The sequence below is a fragment of the Macaca nemestrina genome, chromosome 4 (genome assembly GCF_043159975.1).
Source record: "Macaca nemestrina isolate mMacNem1 chromosome 4, mMacNem.hap1, whole genome shotgun sequence".
In the NCBI taxonomy this organism is placed as follows: domain Eukaryota; kingdom Metazoa; phylum Chordata; class Mammalia; order Primates; family Cercopithecidae; genus Macaca; species Macaca nemestrina.
The window spans coordinates 46852170-46876591 of record NC_092128.1 but is presented as its reverse complement, the minus strand read 5'-3'; the positions used below and the strand labels follow the sequence as shown (position 1 = coordinate 46876591).

Below are 24422 nucleotides of genomic sequence, written 5' to 3'. Positions count from 1 at the left end.
TTTTATATGAGATGTCAAGAAAAGGTAAATCCATTAAAACAGAAAGTAGACTCATGGTTACCAGGGGATGGAAGGAAGAGAAAAAAAGGAGTGGTTGCTAATGGGTATGGGGTTTCTTTTGGGGATGATGAAAATATTCTAGAGTTAGATAATAATGATGTTTGTATGACTCTATGACCATACTAAAAGCCACTGAATTGCACACTTAAACATCCTTATTCTGGTCAGGCACAGTGGCTCATGCCTGTAATCCCAGCACTTTGGGAGGCCGAGGCAGGTGGATCACCTGAGATCAGGAGTTCAAGACCAGATTGACCAACACAGTGAAACCCCGTCTCTACTAAAAATACAAAATTAGCTGGGTATGGTGGCACATGCCTGTAATCCCAGCTATTCGGGAGGCTGAGGCAGGAGAATCGCTCGAACCCAGGAGGCAGAGGTTGCAGTGAGCCGAGATCGCACCATTGCACTCTAGCCTGGGCAACAAGAGTGAAACTCAGTCTCAAAAAAAAATAAAAATAAAAAATAAAATAAAATTCATATTCTACAGAAATGAAAACACGTCCACATAGAGACATGCATGTGAATGTTTATAGCAGCATTATTCATAATAGCCAAAAACTAGGAACAACCTAAATGCCCATCAACAGGCGAATGGGTAAACAAAATATACATACCTTATGAAATACTATTCAACAATAAAATAAAACAAAGTACTGATATATACTATAACACCTTGAAAACATAACGCAGGCCGGGCGCGGTGGCTCAAGCCTGTAATCCCAGCACTTTGGGAGGCCGAGGCGGGCGGATCACAAGGTCAGGAGATCGAGACCACAGTGAAACCCCGTCTCTACTAAAAATACAAAAAATTAGCCGGGCGCGGTGGCGGGCGCCTGTAGTCCTAGCTACTCAGGAGGCTGAGGCAGGAGAATGGCGTGAACCCAGGAGGCGGAGCTTGCAGTGAGCCGAGATCGCGCCACTGCACTCCAGCCTGGGCAACAGCGTGAGACTCCGTCTCAAAAAAAAAAAAAAAAAAAAAAAAAAGAAAACATAACGCAAAGTGGAAGAAGCCACATATTGTATGATCCCATTCATACGAAATATCTAGAAAAGGTAAATTTATAAAGATGGAATAGGATCAGTGGTTGCCTAAAGCCGGAGGATGGGAGTGCGGATTAACTGTAAATGGACTCCAGGGAGCTTTATGCAGTGATGGAAACATCCTGAGACTGGATTTCAATGATGGCTGTACAACTCTATACATTCATAAGAGTCATTGATTTGTACATGTACAATGGGCAAATTTTATGGTATAGAAATTAGACTTCAATTAAGTTGGTAAGAATGAAAACCTTATTAATAGACTTGGCTATGAATGTCCCTTAGACATTCCCAGTTCCTTGTTGTAAGGATGAACATTCTCTACATGTCACAGGGTCCAACTCTGAGTGGATGAGTTACATAAATGTTTTGAGGAATGGCAGCCTCAGAGCCCACCTCGAGAAACGGGTTTAAAGGGAACAGCCCTCATTGGGATGTCTCACTGCCAGTGTATTTCTGAAGCAGTCAGATCCCTGCGTTGTGACATCTGGTATGTGACTCTTCTCTGTACACACCCTGCAGGATCTGGAAAGCTTATGAGTGGAGGAGGCAACAAAACTAGAGGAACCTCAAGACAATTCCCAGGTCATAGAAACCAAGCCATCCCTCCCTTCCTTTCATAAGAGAAGTTTCTCCTAGTTAAACAAGATTATACAAAATGAACACATATTTCATTTATAAAGCCCATATGGCCATCCCAATATAGATAAGATGATAGCGATAATGGTGTAATTCAGCACTACCAGGAAAGAACACCTGTCCCACCTCACTCCACCCCATATATACATACACACACGTATACACACCTATACACGTGTACCTCTCTTTGTCTCAGTAATGACTGAAATTCGTCTAACTATGGGCAATATGGTATGGAGGGGTATGATCGAGTACTCTCACGCCAGATGACTGAGTTTGAATTCTGGCTTCAACACCTACTAGCTTTGTGGCCTTGGGCAAGGTTTAACTTCTCTGTGCCTCAGTCTCCTCATCTGTAAAATGGGGATGGCATACGATTTTTGTCCTAAGTAAATAGATTACTGCTTGTAAAGTGCTTAATATATTGCCAGTCACATAGTAAGTGCTGCATATGTATCAACCACATTCAGGCCCTGGTTCCAGCAGGTACCGGTCTTTGGCCTTGGGGAGTCATTTCATCTCTCTGGACCTCAACTCTCTCACATGTAAAATGATGATAATAACCCTGCACTGCTTACTTCTCAGGATCGTCGTGAAGGCCTCATAAAATAATACGTGGACAGTGCCTTGAAAAGCAGCAACCCCATGTAAATGACCGGCTTGTTTCTTATCCTAGGTCTATGTAGATGGCTTGAGAGCACAGTGGTTCTCACACTTGTCAAGAAATCAGACTATTTTCTCCTTTGTGGAGCAAACTGCTTCTACTTCAAGTCTTGGCTTAGAGGTCACTTCTGTAGGAAAACTTCCCTGATCCCCCCTACTCTGGATAACTGTGTTAGGTGCCCCTTTGACACCCTCCCTAGCACACCATACCTACCCTTATCATTGCAGTTATGTATGTATTGTCAGTATTTGCTTACTTGTCTGATTTTGAGATCCCTGAAGACAAGAATAACTGTGTCTGGGGTCACCTCTATGTCCTTAGCACTTATTTCAATGTCTAGCACATGCTCAAGAGATATCTGCTTAATAAACTCCAGATTCAAAGAGCCCACTCCCACTGGATATATTCACTCCAATAATATTTCAGAGGCTTCTCATTCTTACTATCTTCAATTGGAACTGGTTCTAACCGGTTATCTAACTTACCTAACTTATTACTTATTTAACTTAGCTGATTTAACTTTCTAATTCATTTCCTGTTGCTCTCGATGCTCCCACTCACTTTGTTCTGTGCTGTTCTCCCAATATACCAGGCACGCGGCTGCCTCAGAGCCACAGGGCACGCGTCCGCCTCAGAAACACCGGGTACGCGTTCCCCTCAGAAACACCGGGCACGCGTCCGCCTGAGAAACACCGGGCAGGCGTCCGCCTGAGAAACACCGGGCATGCGGCTGCCTCAGAGCCACCGGGCACGCGTCCGCCTGAGAAACACCGGGCACGCGTCCACCTGAGAAACACCGGGCACGCGTCCGCCTCAGAAACACCGGGCACGCGTCCGCCTGAGAAACACCGGGAGGCGCCCGCCTCAGAAACACCGGGCAGGCGTCCGCCTCAGAAACACCGGGCACGCGGCTGCCTCAGAGCCACCGGGCACGCGTCCGCCTGAGAACCACCGCGCACGCGTCCGCCTCAGAAATACGGGGCACGCGGCTGCCTCAGAACCACCGCGCACGCGTTCGCCTGAGAAATACCGGGCACGCGTCCGCCTCAGAAATACGGGGCACGCGGCTGCCTCAGAACCACCGGGTACGCGTCCGCCTCAGAAACACCGGGCAAGCGTCTACCTTGGAACCACCAGGCACGCGCTGTCTCAGCACCAGCAGCCATGCTTCTACCTCAGAACCTTTGCATTTGCTGTTCCCTCGTCCTGGAACACTATTCCACGTCCACATGGCTTTCTTCCTCATCTCCTTCAGGGATTTGCTCAAATATTCTGTTTTAGTGAGGCTTCCCCTGAATATCTTTTTAAAAATAACAATCACTCTCCCTCAGGCCTTCCTGATTCTCTCTTCCAATCTTATTTTCCTTCATTGCAATTTTTTTTTTTCTAAGACAGGGTCTGTCTCTGTCGCCAAGGCTGGAGAGCGGTGGCACAATCACAGCTCACTGCAGCTTCAACTTTCTGGGCTCAGGTGATCCTCCTCTCAACCTCCCAAGTAGCTGGGTCCACAGACACGTGCCATCATGCCTGGTTATCTTTTATTTTTATTTTTGTATAGACGAGGTGTCACCATGTTGCCCAGGCTGGTCACAAATTCCTGGCCCCAAGTAATACGCCCACTTTGGCCTTCCAAAATACTGGGGTCACATGTGTGAGCCACCGTGCCCAGCTCCTCCGTCCTGTACCACCCTCACATACTGTGTAGCTATTTACCTGTTATCTGTCTCCCCTCACTAACTTATAAGCTCCATAAGAGCAGGGATTTTTGTCAGTTTTGTTGGCTGCTTTAGAATAGTGGCTGGCACATAATAGGCATTCGGTAAATATTGCTTGAATGAATAAATCTTGTTTGAATGAATAAATATTGTTTGAATATTAAATATTGTTTGAATGAATAAATCTTAAACAGAGTGTGTGATATAAAATGTAAGATTTCCTTTATGACTTGGGGTCATGTACATCTGGCTGGGCGTTCTTCCTGACCACCCATCCTTCTATTCTCATCCAAGCAGAGTTCCTCACTTTCTCCTCTTTATTACTCCTGTTCCTTACACATGCTTTTATAGTTAGACCCATCACACTGAATTATAATTTATTTATAAACCTGTTTGCTTTCCTCCCCTTGCTGTAGGCTCCTTGGGGTAGTAACTGCATTTAAACTATTTCTAAATCCTCAGTATCCTGAACAGCATCTGGAACTTTGCAGGCACCAGTGAAATATCAGCTGGAACGCATTACCCATACCTGAAAGACTAGGTGCAGATACAGTGACCGATTTCGTTTGTTGTTCTGTCGTGTGCAGTTATGTCCCTGATATAGTTTGGATACTTGTCCCTGTCCAAATCTCATGGCGAAATATAATCCCCAATGTTGGAGGTGGCAGCTGGTGGGAGGGTGATTAGATCATGAGGATGGATTTCTCGTGAATGCTTTAATGCCATCCCCTTCGTGCTGTTCTTGCAATAGTGAGTGAGTTCTCGTGAGATCTGGTTGTTTAAAAGTGTGTGGCATCTCCTCACCTCTCTCTTGCTCCTGCTCCCTCTTCATCTTCTGCCATGATTGTGAGATGCTGGCGCTATGCTTCCTGTACAGCCTGCAGAACTGTGAGCCAATTTACCCTCTTTTCTTAGAAATTATCCAGCCTCGGCTATTTCTTTATAGCAATGCAAGAATGGCATAATGCAATTTCCATCCGTTTCCCTCCGATTACTGAATCCTAAGATCAGAGAATGTCTGCTTGGCATGTGGAAGTCCTCAGGAAGAATGAGAAACTGTTGGTCCATCTCCCCCATCTTCAGCTCCCTCTACATGGGACAAGCTTCTAGCATCCCACCTCTGAGAGCAAAGAGCCAACGTGGCAGCTCCTTGACCCTCCATTTTGCCTCCTCCTTCTCTGCTCACATTACCCCCAGCTCCATCCAACACTGCTGACAGGACTGGTTGGTCCCCTGCCTGCTTCCCTTCTTTCTTTCTTAATGTAAAATGTTCAGTGCTCTGCCCTAAGCCCCTTTCCTTTCTCATATGATCTTCCTTTGATGGTCTTGTTTTTTGTTTTTTGTTTTTTGTTTTTTGAGATGGAGTCTTGCCCTGTTACCTAGGTTGGAGCACAGTGGCCCGATCTCGGCTCACTGCAACCTCTGCCTCCTGGGTTCAAGCAATTCTCCTGCCTCAGCCTCCTGAGTAGCTGGGATTACAGGTGTGCGCCTGCACGCCCAGCTAATTTTTGTATTTTTAGTAGACAGGGGGTTTCGCCATGTTGGCCAAACTGGTTTCGAACTTTTGACCTCAGGTGATTCGCCCACTTAGGCCTCCCAAAGTGCTGGGATTACAGGAGTGAGCCACTGTGCCTGGCCCTTTGATGGTCTTATCTATTCCTGTTCTACCTGTGACAATGCCATAAAACCTAGGATCTTAGGACTATTGAGTATGAAGTACCCTCTTGACAACCTAAACTTTGGTTTCTCAACCCTATCATTGGCAAATGACCTTCACCATTTCCACCCTATCAGTTTACTGCATGTATTATTTATTTACTATTTTAAAAAATCAGTATGCTTTCCCACTTCACTTAGCCAAAGAAATAGTGTCAGCAAAATGAAGAGTTTGTTGGACAATCATTTTTTTGAGAGAGAGAGTCTTGCTCTATTGCCCAGGCTGGAGTGCTGTGGCACAATCATGGCTCACTGCAGCCTTGACTTCCTGGGCTCAAGCAATCTTCCTGCCTCAGCCTTCCAAGTAGGTGGAACTACAGACATAAGCCACCACACCCAGCTAATTTTTAAATTTTTAGCAGAGGTGGGGTCTTGCTATGTTGCCCAGGCTGATCTCAAACCCCTGGCCTCAAGTGATCCTCTCATCTCAGCCCCCCAAAGTGCTGGGATTATAGATGTGAGCCACTATGACAGGCCTCGGCAATCTTTTTTTTCTAAAACACATCAACGTAAATACAAGTGGTAAAACATTTTTTAAAGTTTCCATGTGGACCACCTAAAATCATATTGCAGACCACACTGTGGGAGACTTGGGTTCAGCACTGCATCTTCACCTTGTAGAAGGGAAAACTGAGAACCAAAGAGGCTAAATGATGCAACTGAAGCCACATTTCCAGTTAGCAGTAGAGCTTTGAGTATGACTTGTACATCACCTTAGGACCTTGAATCCTGTGATCTCTCCAGAGCCCAGGACTAGTTTTCCTAATTTCTGTGCTTGCTGTCACTTTTCCATAAACACTGTAGTAGTGTATCAGATTCAGCCTGATATGGTTTGGTTCTGTTCCCCTACCCAAATCGCATTTCAAATTGTAATCCCCATGTGTCAAGGAAGGGACCTGTAATCCCCTCTGTTGAGGGAGGGAAATGACTGGATTATGAGGGCGGTTTCCCCCATGCTGTTTTCATAACAGTGAGTGAATTTCACAAGATTGGATGGTTTTATAAATGGCGATTTTTCCTGCGCTCTCACATGCTCGCTTTTCTCTTGCCTGCTGTCTTGTAAGATATGCCTGCTTCCCTTTCTGCCATGATTCTAAGTTTCCTGAGGCTTCACCAACCATGCAGAACTGTGAGTCAATTAAACCTCTTTTATCTGTAAATTACCCAGTCTTGGGCAGTTCTTTATAGTGTGAAAACGGACGAATACATAGTCCTTATGGAATTCATCTTTCCTCTCTCAAAATCTGTTCCTCTTCTTAACTTCCATCTTCCCGTTATACCTATTCTCTACCCAGATTCCAAGCATCCCTGATTCTCTCACTCCCATATCCAAGTTGCTGCCGAGCCTGTCTCATCCCTCATTATCTGAGCTGTTAGTGACAAGGCAGCCTTGGTGAACCCAAATGACAGCCATCTCTCTCACCTCCAGGCTCCCTTAGTATTTTGCATGTTTAAATTTTAATTTAATTTATGACATGCTATCTATCACATCTGTTCTTTCACATGTCTTATCTGTAAACTTTTTGTGAGACGAGCTTAATTACCTTTGAACCTCCATAGTTTCTCATACCTATCTGCCATGCTCTGTATGTGAATGTTTGAATGAATGAATGACTGACTGAATAAATAAATAAATAAATAGATGCATGGATGAATGAGTTATGTACAATTAAAGCAGGGTAAAAGCAGCACAGGGAGTTATAATTTTAAAATAATCAATTTGTTAACATTTCCATTGCAACTTTTTTTAAAAAAGCTTAAATGTAAGTTTTCTAGATGTTTTATGACCAAAAGGCAGTATTAATATAGAGTCAGTTGAATGTGGCTCCCTAGTATGAAATGTAAGTCATTCCTAATTCAGATATAACCAAAAAAATTCAGCTTCACTTATTATTGTCCATAGATTACTTACAATGGAGGTACAATCTGTTGATCAAATAATGAACCTGTTTGAAGGATTAGCTGGAGGGTAATTAATAAATATGTTAATTATTCCTTTAAGCTATGGACACTGCCAGCATTCAGCTTTTAACTCTAGCATGTATATTCTTATAATGGTATAAGTCTATAATATTGTCATTATGACACATCATTTACAAACTAGTAAGTTGGGAAGCTCTAGGATTATATTATTGAATGCTTTTGTCTTACACTGACTGGAATCCCAGTTCCTTGTCTTTTTCCCAGTTTAATTCCTTATATTATTAAAAATTAAGTTCGTCATCTGCATTGTGTTCTCTTTCCTAGCCCTGGGGAATAACCTAGGTATCTTCATTTAACCGTCAACACAGGTGACTCTGATGTAGATGGTCCACAGGCCACGCTTTGGATAAACCCTACACGAGACTCTAAGCATTTCAAGAATGAATGCCGGCTGGGCATGGTGGCTCACACCTGTAATCCCAGCACTTTGGGAGGCTGAGGTAGGCAGATTTCGAGGTCAGGAGACGGAGGCCATCCTGGCTAACATGGTGAAACCCCATCTCTACTAAAAATACAAAAATTAGCTAGGCATGGTGGTGCATGCCTGTAATCCCAGCTACTTGGGAGGCTGAGGCAAGAGAATCACTTGAACCAGGGAGTTGGAGGTTGCAGTGAGCCAAGATCGCGCCACTGCACTCCAGCCTGGTGACAGAGCAAGACTCCCTCTTAAAAAAAAAAAAAAAAAAAAGAATGAATGCCATGCTTCACTCATTTGTATCTCCAAGATGTGCAAGGTGCCTAGACATAAATAGACATTCAATAAATGATTAAATGTCTATTGAATGATGACTTCAGCTACCCTGTGTGTGTGTGTGTGTATGTGTGTGTAGTGGGAACACCCATGCAAAAGCCAAATCTTTGGGGGTTTTTTTGTTTGTTTGTTTGTTTTTTTGAGACGAGTCTCGCTCCGTCACCCAGGCTGGAGTGCAGTGACCGGATCTCAGCTCACTGCAAGCTCCGCCTCCCGGGTTTACGCCATTCTCCTGCCTCAGCCTCCCGAGTAGCTGGGACTACAGGCACCTGCCACCTCGCCCGGCTAGTTTTTTGTATTTTTTTAGTAGAGACGGAGTTTCACCGTGTTAGCCAGGATGGTCTCGATCTCCTGACCTCGTGATCCGCCCATCTTGGCCTCCCAAAGTGCTGGGATTACAGGCTTGAGCCACTGCGCCCGGCCTGTTTTGTTCTTAAAAGCAATTCCATAATAGCTGCTCTCTTGCTATTTACCTTAGTATGCAGTATCAAAACTTCCTTACTATTATTCCAGCATCGATACACTACACTTTACCTTTTAAGATAATGTTTACTTACTTTGTAAAACCCAGTTATCCACAGTTGAAAACATGGGGATCAGAGACCCAAAGAGGAAAGTACAAATCACCTCTAATTCCCCCTCAGAGGGATGCCTATTCTTAACATATGGGCACATGGCAATGATTGTATTATACATAGCGGTACTTTACCATTTTTAATTAACAGAATTATCTTTAATTACTTCTTTTCGGAAAAGTTATTTTAAAAATAGAGAATGGTTTCAGATGTCCTGTAGGTTCTGAAGAGGGATGACACATTTGAGGAGCAAAATACTTTTTCAGTTAGGTTCCTAATTAAATCTTTTACTTTACTCATTAAGGCTCTTGTTCAAGCAGTAGAAACTAACTCTAACTATATTAAGCAAAAAGAGGCTTTACAGGAAGGCTATGTTGTGTGGTCTTGGGATTGAAGAGAAGCTGAGGAATAGGGCTTACTAAGAAACAAGGATATGGCAGCTGCAGAAGATAGGAGGCACCACTCAGTGAGCCTGCCCCAGCTTTTTGCCTTGCTTGCCCTGCTTTTCTTAAGGATCAAAGTACCTGGTGAGAGTGGGTTCGGTTTTGTTTTGCTGGAGGTAGGTTACACAAAATTAGCTGAACTTGGCTATAGACTGACAGTGGCTGGAGAAAGAGAGGGGTCAGGAATAATTTCCAGTTTCTGGCTTGCTTAAATTGGTAATGGTGCCATTTCCTAAGACTGGGAACAATGACAGAGGACTAGGCTGGCTAAATCCAGGGAGGGGTTAGATGAATGGTTTGATGTGGGGCACAATGAATTTGAGGTGCCTTGAGACATCACAAAATCTTTAGTAGGCAAGTGGATAGGTGGGTTGTGCTGCACGTTCTCTGTCTGCCTCTCCAGACCTACTCTCCACCCTCCTCCACCCTGCTCTGGGCCCTTGGAGGCTGACCTGCATCAACGAACTCCCTTTGCCTCTAGCTTCGTACTGGGTTGGTTCAATGGGGGATGCCAGCAGATCAGAGAAGGAAAGGGAATGCGGGGGATGTTTATCTCTCTGACTTCCTCCCTGCAGTGTTGCTGTGGGCTGGCTGCATCTCTGAATCATAGGCCATAGCCCTTGTCAGGTGACTTCTCCACCTCTCTTTCTCTCCAGGTTCTGGATGTGCTCTTGCTTGTTCCAGAATACTGCATGACCTTTTATCATGTCCCTGTTTCCCATCCACTTACTCTAGTTGTTTCAGTCTGAATGTATCACCCATTTCTGCCAGGGTACTAATGAACATATGGGTACAGAATTCAGAGGAGAAGCTCAGGCTGGCTGGGAAGGCATTCTGAGAATCATCTGTTTATAGATGTCATAGAAGCTAGTGTGGATAATAAATCTTTTGTGAGGGAGCACAACTGAGAAATGGAGAGGATTAAGGACCAAGGTCTAAGAAATTCTAACTTACCTCCCACTGAAACAGGGCAGTGAGAAGAATGACCTGATGAAAGGGACCTCCAGAGACCCTCTTGAATTACCTGGAGAGAAGATAGGCAAGTGTATTGACCATCCCACAATGACATCACACAGTGGGAGACAGGCAATTTCCCTACGAGGAAATTAGAATGATATTAAAAGGGGAGAATGGATGCTGAGTGAGAGTCAACACACACACACATACTCACACATGCACACATGTACACACATGTAGCATACACACCTACATAATTTATTAAAATGGGATACACATATCTCTGGTTTGTTAGCAAGGTTAATTCCTCTATGAGTGACAGAAAATCCAAAATAGTAGTGATTTAAACAAAAGAGCAGTTTATTTTTCTGTCAGGTAAATGAAGTTTGGAGGCAGTTCTGGCTGTCATGACACTTCATGGTGGCAGGGATAGAGGCTCCTCTATCTTATTGCTCTGCCATCCTCAACATATGACCTCATGGTTCAGGATGGCTATTTGTGCTCCAGGCATCTTGTCTGAATTCTGGCCAGGAGGACACTCCCCAGATGTTGCACATAATACTTTAGCTTACTTTCCATTGGCCAGAACTTAGACATATAACCATATCAGCTGGTGAGCTACTGAGATACAGTTTTGTTTCAGATGGTTGTGTACCCAGCTCAAAAGCAGGAGTTCTAATATAAAGGAAATAGGAGAGAATGGAAGCTGGGACACCACTAGTGGTCTTTGCCCAAACACATTATTTTGTAATCTGTTTTCTTACTCATACAAACATTTTCTTTTTTTCTCCCAACTAATTTTGATGACTCCTTGCTGGTCATAGTCAATCTGTAATATTCTTCCATGTACACTATCTTTCCTAACCCAAAGTGAGTGAAAAATATCAGATGATATCAAAGATCCAATACATGGCTAACACAGTTCAGGAGGATTCTTTAAGCCAACTTAGCTAATCCACAAATCTTACAACATCAGAGCCAAAAGGACCCATAAAGACCATCTAGTCCCAGGAATGGAGCAGCAACAGATCAAGGCTAGTATTTCAGCAAAGTGCAGCCTAGCTATAAAAGTCTGCCTCTTGCAGCTAGTCCGGACTCTCTGTGATTTAAAAATACTAGAGTATGTTTGATTCATGGGCACATTTTACATCCTGCTTTAGGCAGATGTGAATGTGCACATGCTACCCCTGGCTACACATCAATTTCCAGACAGGAATAAACTACCTACCGCTTCTTTCTCTAGGAGGCATATGATGCTGTGGTGAATGGGGCCGTGAATTTCTGCAGGAGATGAACATTCCACAGTCGGCACTCATTACCATATCATTGGACTGCCTTTTCCCTTAACAAATATGATCAATTTTGTTTATGGTGTTGGTAGGAAAGGTAGCCATTGGCTCAGAGAATGTGGCTCATTAAGCCAGAGTAAAGCAACTAAAAAAAATTTCTTAAGCAATGTTGAATAGAAACAATCTCAAATTCCAGCCTAGGGTAGGTTGGGAAGGCAGTAGGATAGTAGGGTTTTTCTCCTTATGATGGAACGATTTACTTTTTATGCAGGCATTTCACAGTTTAGGAGGTTAGCAACCACTCTGAGGCAAATTGTTCTAGAGTTATCAAACTCTGTCCTATGTGCAAGGCAGTGTGTAGCATGGTGAAAGGGGCTTATAATAGTAATCATGTCTAGCACACAAGATTTGTGGTGAGAAACGAAACTATGAATGACAAATAGTATAATAATATAAACTTTAAACTGTCTACCAATGTTATTTTCATCACCATCTTCTTTGTCTCATGGCTTCAGCATAGATTTTATTTAGAGTTTTTTTTATATATATATATTAGTCTGATATAATTATTAGGTCCCAGGGAGCCCTAGGTTATTAGTCCTCAAAGAGCTATCTTAGCCAGATAGTCAAAGGGTTGTGTACAGCTCTGTTCAGTGGGAGCATTAGTAAGTCATCATGTAATTCTACCACTTGTGTGGGCAGAAAGTTGTTTAACTTGAACCTGGCATCCACAATTAAAGATGATACTCTGGAACACTTTTCAAACAACCTAATAATTCTCCAAGATTACAAAATGGTAACAAGAATTGGATAGTGCAGGTGTTACTTTGGTTCCTGGTAAATCTAACCTCTGTGTCAGACCGTTCATTGGAGACAATGGTTGAATAATTCATGGTGCCAGATTTTCAATCTCCATGTAATAGCTTGTCACATGTTGGTCTGTTGGCTGATCCATAAAAATACATAGTGCACAAAGTAGCAAGTAGAATTATTTTCCCCTATATTATGTGGAAAGGGTCATCAATATTGCTTCATGAATAAGTATTTAAACTACTGAATAATAGCTATATTAGTTATGTATTGCTGTGTAATAAATTACCCTAACCCTTAGAGGCTTAAAATAATTCCTATGAATCAGGAATCCAAGCACAGCTCAGTTGAGTGCCTCTGGCTCAAGGTCTCTCTCAAGGTTACAATCAAGCTATCAACTGGGGCCGTAGTCTTATCTAAGAGCTCAACTGGTAGTGACATGGGGTCTGCTCTGAAGATCACTCATGTGGTTGTTTGCAGCCCTCAATTTCTTGCCAGTTGGGTTTTTCCATAGGGCTGCCCCATGACATGGCAGCTGACTTTCCATACACCCAGTGATAAGAGAGGAAAAGACACAGAGAGAGAAAAAGAGAGAGAGGAGAAGGAGGGGAGAGGAGTCAAATAGAAGCCAGTCTTTTCTATGACTTAATCTCAAAAGTGACATTATAATTTCTGCCATATTCTTTTTATTGATTGATTGACTTATTTGTTTTTATTTTTTATTTTTTTGAGACAGAGTCTTGCTCTGTCACCCAGGCTGGAGTGCAGTGGCATGATCTCGGTTCACTGCAGCCTCTGCCTCCGGATTTCAAGCGATTCTCCTGCTTCAGCCTCTGAGTAGCCATGATTACAGGCACATGCCACCACGCCTGGCTAATTTTTGCATTTTTAGTAGAGACGGGGTTTCACCATGTTGGCCAGGCTGGTCTCAAACTCCTGACCTCAGGTAATCTACCTGCCTCGGCCTCCCAAAGTGCTGGGATTACAGGCTTGAGCCACTGTACCTGGCCTCTGCCATATTCTATTCATTAGAAGTGAGCCATTAAGTCCAGCCCACACTCAAAGGAGGTATTACAGAAGGGCATGAATATCAGGCAGCAAGGATCATTAGGGGTTATTATAAAGACTTCCTACAACAATGGTATTGGAGTTTTATATTTTGGAAATATCATTTGGCAGATGGTCTTGGTTGTAATTATTTTGTTTTTACATAGCAGCTAATATCAGATTGTCAACAAAGTGAGACCCTGTGAGTTTAGAAATTTGGTGATAATATCCTAGAAAATGCTTAATATCAGGTCAGGCTTTATGAGCTACTTGCAGATACTCAGCCTATAAAATCTACATACTATTTTCATAGGTTCAATGTATTTCATGTAGTAAACTCTCTTTCAGTGAATTAAATAGTAAACTAATTTCTGCTTCTCCCAATTCTTTAAACTAATGAACAGAAAGTAAATTTTACAGGTGAGAATTGAGTTTTTTGTTTATTTGGCAAAATTGGGCTAAGTGTTATACATACTTTCTAAAATGTAAGACATATGTGTGTATGACTTTAATCTCTAGGAGTTTATATCAATTCATAGAAGATATGCTTTGATAAAACCAACAAATATTATTTTCTTTATGCCTGTAAAGTTTCACTTAATATTTCCTTTATAAATTCACTGGCAATGAATTCTCTCAGCTTTTGATTATCTGATATTCTCTTTGGGTAAATGATTCTAGCTTGAAAGTTTATTCTGTCAGTACTCTGAAGATACTGTTCCAGCCTCTTCCAGCTTACATGATTTCTGATTAGAAGTTTGCTGTCATTCTTATCTTTGTTCTCTGTACATTATGTTCCATAATTTGTCTTGGCATTGTTTTCTGAATGCATGTTTTGCTTGGGGTTTGTGGAGATTCTGTGAGTTTATAGTTTTCATCAAATTCAGAAAAAAATTTGATCATCATGTCATCAAATATCCCCGCACTTTTTCTAGCATGTGTAATATAAGCCGCAGTTACACCCATTATAATCCCTAATATTGCTTACAGTCACCGATGCTGTGTGTATTTCTTAGTCTTTTTTCTTTCTTTGCTTCATGGATAGTTTTTCTTCTGGTTATTGATAATATTTTCCTGCTTCTTTGCATGCTAATAATTTATGATTGGGTATTGAACATTTTTGAAGATCTGATTTTGCTGTATTCCTTTAAATAGTGTTACATTTTCTTCTGGCACACAGTTACTTGGAATCAGTTGGATTCTTTCAAATCTTTCTTATAATCTTTGTTAGGGCAGGTCCATAGCTGTATTCAGTCTAGGATAATTTAGCCCTCCAACTAAAGTGGCATACTTTTGAGGACTCTATCCAATGCCCATGTCATGCAGGACTTTTCCACTCAGGCCTGTGCAACACAAACCATTCTCAGCCCTGTGTGAGCTCTTGCAATCGTTAGGCCTTCTCATTTCCAGTGGTTCCTTTGCTGGCCTTGGGTAGTTTCCTTTCACACACACAGAATAGTACTCACCCAAATACTTGAGCACACTCCTCTGTAGATCTCTGGAGCTTGCTTGTTCTCTTTCAGAAGCTCCCTCTTTTTTGGTAATTTGTCATAAAAATTCTACTTGCCTTGGACAATACCTGCTTTGCAACCCAGCAAGACTTTTGGGGTCTGTTTGGGTTTCCCCTTTTTGTACTGCAGCCTAGAAACTGCCTCCAGTGAGTAAACTGGTGCAACTGTAGGCCTCCCTTTTTAGTTTTCGTTTTTTTTCTCTCAGAAAGCAAGGCCCTGCTGCCTGTTCTCCAGTATGGAAAATAGTTTCATTTATTTTGTCCATTTTTTTCTAGTTGTTTAAGGTGAGAGGGTAAATATGGTTTCTGTTACACCATCTTGGCTGGTAGTGGACTTTTTATGATGAAACCAAAATAAATATAGAATTGTACTTTTAAGAACCTTTGATGTGAGAATTTGTATAGCAGAAATGCTTAGAAAAGAGAAGATAAAATCAATTAATATGTTGAATGCTTCCTCTCAGATAACCTAAATGCAATACATTATTGCACAATAAAATATTTTTCAGTAGAGCCAAGTGTCCATGTTCTTACTTTTCCTCATGTTCCAATCTGTGGTTCCAGAGCACATTATTCACAAAAATTGTATATGGTGGCCAAGGAATACTATTACTTAAAAATCTGTAGATATGTAGGCCTGTTGTAACATGAGCAAAGTGCAATATGAATTCTTCACATTGTCAACTAAATGGAAACAGAATGCTAGAACATTGTACCAGTTTGGGTTTTCCAGAATGCACATGGCAAGACAGAGTCAGAACTGTAAGAGATTTATCTGGGAAATGCTCATGAAAGATAAAAGGAGGAGGGAAGAGGAATGGGCATGAGAAGCCTTCAGACCACAAGTGTCTGACACTTGTTAATGGAGAGAGGGAAGGAGGGGAATTGGGGTAGGAGGACCCTCAGACTGCAATACATCTCTGAAAAAGTGTTGGCCAACCCCGCAGGGAGCTCAGGCACAAAGACTGCCAGTAGAAGAGTCCTGTATTGAGCAGAAATGGTTTGGTTCTCTTACCCCTGCCTTGCAGCCTCCAATACCTCCTTGGGAAGAGTGTAGCCTCAGCTTGAACACTCAGGTAAATCCTAAAGTCTCTGTAGTTCAAGACTGTAGATAGCTGCACATTTCATGGCCATTTTTCTCTTTGAAGGGGGCTCTGAAGGGCCCACTTTCATGGCTTGTAAAAATTGTGAGTAACTTTACTTTTATAAATATATTTAATGAGGTTTCATAATATTTTCAAAAAACTAAATTAAAACATCAAGTTGATTTCATAAGTTTGATTTAAAATTTGGATAATCATGCTACAACATAGATGAACCTTGAGAACCTTATGCTAAATGAAATAAGCCAGTCACAAAAAGACAAATACTGCATGATTCCACTGATATGAGGCATCTAAAGTAGGCAGACTGTTAGAAATAGGAAGTAGAATGGTGGTTGCCAGGGGGCTGGAAGGAGGGGGAAAGGGTAGTTGTTGTTCAATGGATATAGAGTTTTGGTTTTGCAAGATGAAGAAGTTCCAGGGAGCTGTTGGACAACAAGATGCATACAGTTAACACTACTGTATAAGTACACTTCAAAATGGTTAAGATGTAAGTCTCACATTATGTTTTTATCACAATAAACATTTTTATAATCATTCATTATAATTAGTATTTTCATTTGAATTTTAATAAAATATCTTGAAACAAGAATAAAGAATAATTTTTACTCTGGCCCTAACCCCACAAATATTAAGTCCTGTGGAGCTTCTGTTTCTCTCAGACCTGGACCACCCTGCCCAAGGTATAGCAACCTGACCCCAACAGCCTGCTTTTTATGCCCATCTTGTTTCAGAAATCTGATTTTTATAAGCTTGATTCAAAATTATAACTTGTAGGTCAAGCATGGTGGCTCATGCCTGTAATCCCAGCACTTCAGGAGGCTGAGGCAGGTGGATCACTTGAGCTAAGGAGTTCAAGACCAGCCTGGGAAACGTAGGGAGAAGCTGTCTCTACAAACAATTACAAAAATTAGTTGGGCATGGTGGTGCACACTTATAGTCCCAGCTACTACAGAGGCTCAGGTGGGAGGATTGCTTGAACCCAGGAGGTCGAGGCTGTAGGGAGCCTTGTTCGTGCCACTGCACTCCAGGTTGGGTGACAGAGCAAGACCCTGTCTCAAAAAAAAAAAAAAAAAAAAAAAGGCAAACCTACAATTTTTATCCAAATTGATTTAAACAGTGTTAGGACCCTGTACCCTGGCCCATGTTGGGTGAAATGAGCAGAGGAAGGTGTCAAGGGAAGGAATGAAGTCTCAGGTGGGCAGGGGGAGGAGAATGGAAAAGTACTTGGTGTGAATGTTGCCAATAATGAAGCCAGCAATGAAGGAAGAGTGGGTGTAATAAAGTAGGAAAGCACATCATACTTAGAGGAAACTGAACAGTGAACTGTAATCAGCCCATAATTGACACATTTAAATTTTTCAGTGGTCTAAAAGAGGAAAATCACACAACTGACCTGCTCTTAAGACACAGTTTTAGCTATTACTTGAAGATGTCCAACAGGATAGTGCACATTCAGAAATATTAACTGCAAAACTTGAACTCACTCTGAAGATTTTCATTAACTTAGACCCACCTGGCTCTGTGGCACTGTTTTCAGAAGGTTAAATGCTTGGCAGCAGGGGTAGGCATTTGGGGAAATTTTAGAATTGCACATATCTGAGCAAATTGATTGTGTCCAGAAAGTACTCTTACTGGGAACACAGTGCTAATAAATAAAAAATAACGGTCCCTGCTGGGTAGCCTCCAGATGGCAAAACTTACAAGCTGTTTGGCTTTGGAATAGTCATGTAACCTCTCTGTACCTTTGGTTCCTCATCCATAGCAAGGAGGGATATATAGTTCCTACCTCATTAAACTACTGTGATGATTCAATGCAATTATGCATGTAAATAAACCACTAGAACAGGTCCTGGCACATACCAATAATTCAATAAATATTATTAATAATTATTATTTCTTTATGTGGATTTTCTCTTCTTCAGGGCTTGATTATACTTCTAAGCTTAACTGGCTGCCTTGAGAAATGTGCTCATTATGGGAGTCTTGAGTGGATGAGTCTAAACATATCACCACTACCGGTGAAAAATAAATCAGCTCAAAAATCCTCTAACAATGGTGGTGGATCACCCCTGCACCAAAAGACAGAATACTAGTTAGGGTGGATATTCCATTTTAAATCACTGCTGTATATCTACCAAGCAGGCTTTGAGATGATTCTTCTAAAAGGCATAAAAGGAGTTTATTTTTCATGCCTATTCTTGAAATGCTACAGATGCTATGAAAAATAAGAACAAGAAGTGGGAGGCAAAGTTCTTAGATGAATGTGAGATTTAAGATATTACTTCACAAAAACATTGCCAAAGAGATTTTAGTCTTGTTTTCCTACATTTCATAATTGTGCCCCACAGGTCTCAATTGTGACATCCTGAAGATGGCTGAATGGCTAATGAGAAAAAGCTAATGGTTCTGTCTGGGACTCCAGTGGCCTTGCTTTGGTACTGTTGACTATTCTCCCTGCAAAGGCCAAGAAGCCCTGGGACCAGAAACCCCCATATTTTTGTAGAATTCCAAGTTGGTGATGTCAACTGAAATATGGGAATTCAGGACCTTAAAAAAAAAAAAAAATCTTGAAATGATTAAGTTAAACTCTATTTCATCTGTTTAGATTTACCAAGATTCATTCCTCTGGCTCTGACCAATCTTACTATGCATTGGAAGCCACAATCCCTCCCATTCACTCCCATATGCCAATTCTGAACATTTTTCTTCCTGAAAGGCAGACCTAGGAGAACAAGGCCCTAGGACATGCAATTCTATTTCTTGCCTGCTTCTTAGCTCACCTTTGAGTTCTAATTTAATGTCTGAGGAATCACGTACTTGTTGACACTGGACATTTCAAAGGAGAGGGAGCTCCCAGGCTGGAATGACAGCCTGTTAAGGCTTAGGGTAATGTCTCCCAAAAGATAGCTAGGAGTCATTTCCATACAAAGGCCCCAAAGACAAAACACACACCTACTTGCCAAAATTCGCACTGTACCTGGGCATGCCACCTAAAGGCACACAATGACTGCTTTCTTGAGACAGGGGCACAGCTCACAAAATGGACCTCAACATCCCAGGTTCCTTCCACTGGCTCATTTCTCAAGGCTTTGATTCTCCTTCTGTTTATAATTTTTATATTACTCTTGGGCTACATGCCTCTGAAAGTGAGGCCCCTGGAGTGAAATATGGTGTGGTGAGACAGGGCCAGGTAGGTAAGGGATAACCTGTGAAGCAGATGATTCCTACTTAAGAAGCTCCTAGAAGGAACCTAGACTACACTTAACAAATACTTCTGGCTACTCTTAGGATGGTTAAGATGTCCAAGCTGTCATTTTAACCTTTCCTGCTTTGAAGTTGCAGGAAGAACTTGATGTCACACTGCACTTATCTTTTGACTAATTAAAAGCTTCTCCATCTCACCCCAAATTCTGCCTAAGAATCCAAACATTCGTTAAGTGGCAGATCAACTTTGTGATGGCCAACAGGCTTTTTTCAATGATTGCCTGTGGATGTTCAAACTAACATTATGGAATGAGCTGCCCTCAAACAGACTGTGTTGGATTTTCTTTTATTGCCCTGTGGACATCTTGGGCACATGCCCTCTGTTTCTGGTCTCTTTCAGTTATTAGAACAGTCTTGTTTTTCAGGTATTAAAAGTCTAGTTCAGATGAAAACTTCACCTCATATCCCCACCCCTACCCTTTGCGGGTCTGACCTGCAGTTGCCCAGAGCAGCAGTGCAGAGGGACATAGGGGTCTAACTTTTCCCTTCCTCACTCCCTGCCTCTGCCTCCTCTATGATTTGACTGTGGAAGAGGATGGCAGGACAAGAAGCTCCTGCCTTTTAATTTAGCTCATGCTGTTTACAGTTGTCTCTCAGAGATCAAATGCCCTTTGTGGGCTGGGCATGCTGGCTCACACCTGTAATCTCAGCACTTTGGGAGGCCACAGTAGGAGGATCACTTGGGACCAGGAATTTGAGATCAGCCTGGGCAACATAGAAAGACCTCATCGCTAAAAAAAAAAAAAAAAAAGAAAAAGAAAAAAAAAATTAGCCAAGCATGGTAGTGTATGCCTGTAGACCTAGCTACTCTGGAGGCTGAGGTGGGAGATCACTTGAGCCCAGGAGTTTGAGGTTACAGTGAGCCATGATTGTGCCACTGCACTCCAGTCTGGGTGACTGAGCAAGACCCTGTCTCTAAAAACAAACAAACAAAAAAGAAATGCACTTGTTATAGGGATGTCCAAATGCCAGGCTTTCTTTTCTCTCCTGGGGCATTTCTGAGGATAGCCCTCCCCCTGCCACCACCCGCCAAGGATCTTCTCATTACACTATTTTCTGACCCAGGTACTGTCCTTGTATCTGATTTCTTATGACTTTCCCTCCGGTCCTATTCCAGAGTCCTCGCCTGGGGTCTCGCTCATCCTCTTGAGCAGGGTCCTCTTGAGCAGGGTCCTCTGAAGATGGTTCTGGTCTGATGGCCCTCTGTGATGTCAGTTTGGTCCATGGAAAGCAAACACCCTTTCCACCATTGGAAGGAATGCTGCTGGCTCAGCCACAGTTCTCAGTTCTTCCTCTGGCAGCTCCATACAGTCCCTCGGTTCATACCCTTTTGGGTGAGAATTGGGTAACAATCTCTGTGTTCTTCAAACTCTGGGGACATGTGATAAGTTTCTTACTTTGGTCTCATGGCAGTCCCTTCACCAGCCTCCTTTTCCCCCTAAAACATTTCATTGTAGGCTGACAGCTCCTTCAGTAAAGTCTTCTTTGATCCATTTCCTTTATAGTGTTTCTTCATTGAACTATACTCTTAATATTTTTATACTTTTCTGTATGTATGCTAGACATCAATAAAAAAGCTTGTTTAAGCATTTTCAAATTAATCTTGTATTGAGAGTTACCCTTACCTTAGCTTTAAATTGCTTTGCTATAATCTTTAACAAGTTTAGGAACACACGTATGTGAAGGGAGCTCCTTTACCTACATGAGGACCTAACTTGGAGTTCTTTCAACGCAGTAAAAAGCACATAGTTAAATGACTTGGGGGGCTTATTTGCAATCACTATTAACTAAAATAATGAGGCAACTTCTGTGTATCCTGGAGAACCTAACAGGGCAGTTAGAGGTTTTCAAGGGCTCCAGGCTACATGTGAAAAAAAAGCCAGTCACCAAGAGTCCTGTAATTTGACATGAGAATAATGAGTATTTGGTTTAGTTTTTTAACTTTAGACTTTTTGAACTAGTTTTTAAAAACAGACATATATGAACTCTGTTTGAAATCAAAATGATGAGTCATCTGAACTGAAGAGTAAGCTAAGTGACTGAAGAGCACTTTATCATCTCAAATGGAAATATTTGGGGACCCTTTTTCTTAAATACTAAAGATAGTGAAAAATGCCTTAGTGTTTTTGTATTTTACTTCTCAGTAATCGCTGCCTCAGAGATTGTGTCTGTGATAGAAGTAAAAACTTGTCTTTGGGAAGATGATTGTGTATTTCTTGGTATCCTGCTGGTGCCTTAGCAATTGTTCTGTAAACCCAGCAGCGTTGTCCCCCCACCCCCCAACTATTCTGGGTACCAATGGTAATACGTATGCATTGATTGAAAACTCCCACCATCACCTGGAGAAGCTCTTTTATCTCACTGGATGGCCTTGAAAGTCAAGCCACATCCTTGTTGTCTTCTCTGGGTATTTTCTTTTTAAAGTGGGAAGGACGGATCTGGAAGGTGACCTTCTGATGCAGCTCTTCACAGTTTAACATGAGGCATAACAGCTGTGTCCTGTGAAATAAGCAACTTCTCCAAACAAGCAACAGTTCTTATTCATCATTCAGATTTTCACAGGGAGGTAAAAATCACCACTTAAAGTTAGCAATGGGTTAACCAAATTTGCAGACCACTCATTTTAGCTTATTGTATAACTGTGCGATCCAGAAGGTGGAAAGACACAGTCTAATGGCTTAGAGAGGAGATTATAAGAATTAGCTCATAGGTTAAAGATTTTCTGATGAGTTACAAAATGGATTTCACTCACAGGGGCAAATCTCTCTCATAATCCTTGAGGCATTGTACAAAAAAAAAAAAAAAAAAAAAAAAGCACAGTTACTTTATGCAATAGTTTTGACATTTTATCAGCATGCAATTAAAATTCCTTTGTCTAAAGTTCTGGTTCTAAATTCTTGAACAGATAGAAGCCCAGAATGAACTGTGTTATGCACTTTAGAAAGAAGAAATTAATTTGACAACTCATAGAGTTTCGTCCTGGGAGGGACCGAGTAGTGCGGTGCTGCACTCTATGGGCTGCTGCAGAAACATACAGGATGCATTTTGTCTGTCTGCCAAGAAAATCTTCCCAAGGAAATATCTTCAATCAATTCTCCGGAATAATCTGGCAGCCTACTCAACATAGATTCTTCTTTCAACAGAAGGAAAATACATATACAATAAATGAAGCAATAGAGGGGAAAAGTAGAAATTAAATTATGTTAAAACTCCTCTGGTGGGTGCTGTAGACTGAAAGTTTATGTCTCCTGCAAAATTCATATCTTGAAGCCCTAACCCCCAATGTGATGGTATTAGTGGGTGGGGCCCTTGGGAAGTAATGAGGGTGAAGCCTCATGAATGGGATTAGTGCCTTTATAAGAGGAAGAAGAGACCAGGGCCTTCTTTCTCTCTTCACTATGAGGATGCCGCAAGAAGGCGGCCATCTGTAAGGCCAAAAGAGGGCCCTCACCAGAACCCAAGCAGCTGGCACCTTGATCTTGGACTTCTCAGCTTCCAGAACTGTGAGAAATAAATGTTTGTTGTTTAAATCACCCAGTCTATGGCATATTGTTATAGTAGCCCCAATTGACTAAGACAAAGGTGTTTAAGTGAAGTGAAGAAGAAGTGAAGCGAGAAAAAGGAAAACAACAGGAAAAGCAAGTTGGTGTTGCTCACACATTCAAAAACCAACTTGGATTTGTTCAAGTAGAAAAATCCAGGCAATCATAGACAAATGCCCTAACTTGGAGTTTGGGTGTGTATTGCAATGGCATGAATATAAAAAGGAAAGCACAATGGTGTGTTTCCCCCATTGACTTCTCTGGTTTCCCATAAGGAAAAAGAGCTTTACAAGCCAGTGTTTGCTCTTCATTAGAACACAAAATGACACAAACAATGGTTCTGTGTGACTAGACTGGCAGCACTTGAAAGCCTGAATGCCAGAGGTTCTTTTGGGATGTGGCATTAATGTGCACTTTAATCTTCTAGGACTTCATCAAAGCAGGGAAATGTGCAAAATAGGAGAGAAAACATTTAAATGTTAAAAAGACATCAATTTCTTCAATTTATTTAGATATATACTGACAGTATGGTTTTTAGATATTATCATTGGTACATACATTAGAATTGGCTTTTTCCCCTCCATTTGGGAGTTTTGCTGATATGGTCTTACTTTTTTTCTCAGATTTCATGTGATCAAGAGTATGCCACTGCTGGTTAGATGGGACTGTGATGGATGTCTGATTTTAACAAAATTTGGTCTAAACGAGACTCATGTCCTTGACCTTGGCCTTATTACCTCCATTCTCTACTAAAGTCATTATAAATTACTCTTAAATGCTAATTTTCTCTCAGTTCCAAAGATTCCTAGACTATAGAAAAGTACTGAAGAAAGGGTCTTAGCAATGTGCTTGCTTGATTCCCTAATTTTAGTGTTGAAAATCATGTGTCCTGGATTATAATTTATGGCTTCCCCCAACTCAACTATTTCACATTGAGTCTTATTCTCTGGATCTTGTTCACTGAAAATCATTAGGCTCTTCCCTCCTGTAATCACAGCAGTGAGTTGGTAATGAATCAATTACCAGCCCATGAATTCCTATCTCATAAAAGATCAGAAAAAGCACTGGAGAAATCTATGAAACCTGGTGTGCAAAGAATGCCAGCTATCTCAGGTTAGTTGACTTCAATTCAATGAGACAAAAATAGCATTGATGATCTACTTCACCAACAGCTGTTTCTTATTTCCAATCTCTTAGTGCCACAGTTGGGCTTAAATCTGGCCATTATTGTAATCTAGCAGAGAAACACTGTCCTTAGGCTTTTTGTGAAATCATTTGGAAGAAAAGATTAATTGGCCACTGAATAA

General features: G+C 41.7%; 1 long non-coding RNA gene across 1 annotated transcript in view; it reads right to left on the bottom strand.

The window, feature by feature from the left end:
* The window catches only part of LOC105475267 (uncharacterized), a 40468-nt gene extending 18095 nt beyond the window's left edge, over window positions 1–22373 (bottom strand). Inside the window, exons 1-2 of the long non-coding RNA XR_011622032.1 lie at window positions 21913–22373; window positions 10545–21131 (exon numbers count right to left, since the gene is read on the bottom strand). This is a non-coding gene — a long non-coding RNA (uncharacterized lncRNA). The remainder of the gene's footprint in view (window positions 1–10544; window positions 21132–21912) is intronic.
* Between the last annotated feature and the right edge of the window lie 2049 nt (window positions 22374–24422).